Source organism: Neomonachus schauinslandi, chromosome 8 (genome assembly GCF_002201575.2).
Source record: "Neomonachus schauinslandi chromosome 8, ASM220157v2, whole genome shotgun sequence".
In the NCBI taxonomy this organism is placed as follows: Eukaryota; Metazoa; Chordata; class Mammalia; order Carnivora; family Phocidae; genus Neomonachus; species Neomonachus schauinslandi.
The window spans coordinates 46,490,927-46,493,863 of record NC_058410.1 but is presented as its reverse complement, the minus strand read 5'-3'; the positions used below and the strand labels follow the sequence as shown (position 1 = coordinate 46,493,863).

The window sequence follows — 2,937 nt, the reverse complement described above, 5'->3', positions numbered from 1 at the left end:
ATTTTAACCACTCTGCCAAGGTCCTGTGTGCTCTTGCCCTACCTGAATGGTTAATAAAATCTTCCGCTACTCTTTTTTCAACTCTCTACTTTAAACAAAGCAATTGTCCACTGACTTTTCCTCAGAGGATCTTTGCTTTATTGTTATATCAGTTCCTAAACATGTGATCTAATTATTCTCATATATTGCCTTGTACTACTTATACATCTACACTTTATTTTCTTAAAGAGAAGTAAGCCTTTATTTCCTTGTCTCATGAATAAGTTGGTTGAGTTGGTTGCTTTTTCGGTGATCAGTCAAAGAGACCAAATCCCATAGCCTCACGGGATTCCTCTGACTCTTCTTTTGTTTCAACCTTGCCTGGGGCAGCAGCTGCAGAGCAATAGTCAGAGCAGCTGTGGTGGCAGTGGCCACAGGAATGGCTGCCACTGGAGTAGCAGCCAAGAAGGGCTTGATCTTTTCAGCAGGTGAGCATGTATAATCAGCTTCCACAAAGACAGAACCCATTTGTATCCACTGATAATAGAACAGGGTACTGATGCAACAATGGGACAATCAGTCTGCAAATATACACTAGCAACATGGCAAGAACCCTCCAGGAACTAAGAATGCAGTTTCTTCTGTGATGCAAGCACTTCAGGGTTGTACATGCTGCTGTTGTCAAACGCCTGCTGGATGATCAGCCCAAAGGAGAAGGGGGAGATGTTCAGTAGTATGGCTTTGCTGGCTCCCACTTTGTCTCCAGTCTTAATCAGTTGCACATCACTCAGTATTTCAGTGGTTCCCCTGGAGATTTAGGAATGGTGATTTAAAAAGCCTGGAAGGAAGAGGACTTCTTTAGCACCATATGAGTGTTCTGGGCTGGTACATTGACCTCCTGTGGGGTTATGACACCAGCTTGAGCAGCTGCTGGCACCTTATTGTCCAGCAGCATGACCCTGATCTCAGTGAGGTCCTTCTTGGTGAACACAAAGCCCACATCCCCCTGGATATGAGGTGACAGTTTCTCCAGAGCTGGGATGTTCTACAGATGCCCTCAGATGGCCTTGCAAATCATGATGTTCTTGCCTGTAGCACCACAGCCTTCCCAAGAAGGGACATCCCAATCTGCTGCATCTGCTTGGAGCCCTGTTGTCTACTCCCACAATGAAGCATCTTGGATAATCATTGAAAAGTTAGATGATCTGGGGACACCTGGGTGACTCAGTTGGTTAAGCGTCCAGCTCTTGGTTTTGGCTCAGGTCATGATCTCATGGGTAGTGAGACAAAGCCCTGAGTCCGGCTTCCCACTCAGTGGGAAATCTGCTTGAAGATTCTCTCCCTCTGCCCCCCCCCCCACTCACGTGCACGCTCTCTCTCTCTCATAAATAAATCTTAAAATAAAAGAAGTTGAATGATTTTAAGGAAGTAGTTGGATTTCCAGGTCTCCATGTCTTCCCTGGATATCACAGCAGTGCATCAGGGATTGCCACACAGGGCTTAACAACAATGTTACTCTCATGAGGATGCCTAGTGAGAGGCTTATGTATCTATATTTTATTATCTCAACAGATTTATAAACTCCTTGATAAAACTCCTTGAGAGACATGTATGGACATTCCTTCATAAGTGTGGTGCTTTGAATATAGTATGCACTGAATTAATAGTTATTAAATGATCAATTGAATGAATTCATAAGTACTTCAAGGAATATGTTGAACATACTGTATGTTCCCATTATTTACTGATCATTTGTATGTAAAAATATAAGCCTTTTGAATCATCTCAAATTTTATGTGTTCCCAAGTATTCGGCTGTCATGGAAGGATAGTTACATGTCAGAAATACAAAGGCCTCTCCATTCATATAGCACTGATGCAAACGTCCAGTTTGTAGCGAATTACTAATTTTTGACACATTTCTATCCTATTATTTTCCATTTGCCTTAAACTACAGAAAAATCCCTTCATAATATGTTACTGAAACTGTCTTTTCAGTTTTTTTCTTGTGAATGCACATTTTACAAAAATGGTTGCCCATATGATCACATTGCTAGACCACTACATAGACCCAGAACCCTGAAAGTGACTCATGCAAGTAAGGAGTCAAAGCTTAACCTTAGTTTTAAAATAATGTGCCTTTGGGCTTGGTGGTCAAGTGAGAGGTCCTGAGTGGAAATATAAATGTGGGATTGGAGATATACAGGTGGTATACATAACAATGAGTTGAAATGAGGTGACAAGAGCGTGGATATGAGTTTGGAGAGAGAGAATCGAAAAGGAACAGGAACCAAGCCCAGGGGGAGAGGAGAGGGCTCCAAAGTTAAGAGGTAACAAAGATGGTGAGGAATGGGCCAAGAGGCATGAGAAGGAAAAAATGATGAGAATGTGTAAAAAATAAGCTGTGAGTCAAGTGAAGAAGGTTATTTTAAGAAGGACATATTGTGTCAAATGCTGTTGACAGGTTAAGCAAGAGGAGAACTGATATTTGTCCATAGGATTTAGCAAAACAAAGTCACCAGTAAGGAGTAAAGTTTCAGTGGAGTGATTGGAGATTAGTGTGTTGGAGCTTGTTGAAGAGACAATGTGAGAAGAGGGATTAGAGAGAGTGAAGGTAGGTAACTCTTTTGAGGACTATTGCTACAAAGGGAAAAAATCAAGCAGTAGCCATTTGGTAGAGTGGCTTCAAGAAAAGGTTTTGTTTCTGAGAGGAGGAATGAAGACATGACATATATTTTATGTTACTGGAGTCATGTTCTCTTTGATTCAAGAAGGAATGGGATCATAATGCCCACAGAGAGAACTGGATTTAGATATGACCATGGATAGCTCAATTATGAAAACAGACATATTGGCAGAGCACCTGGATTGACTTCATATGGCAATGGTGGCCTTGGCATTGTCTTTGTTTTAATTAAAAAAGCAAGCTTATCAGCTGACAGAGTGGAAATGTTAACAG

At 41.5% G+C, this 2,937-nt stretch overlaps 1 pseudogene; it reads right to left on the bottom strand.

The window, feature by feature from the left end:
• Positions 1 to 292: 292 nt before the first annotated feature.
• On the bottom strand, positions 293 to 1,458 carry LOC110583290 (annotated as a pseudogene).
• Positions 1,459 to 2,937: the final 1,479 nt, after the last annotated feature.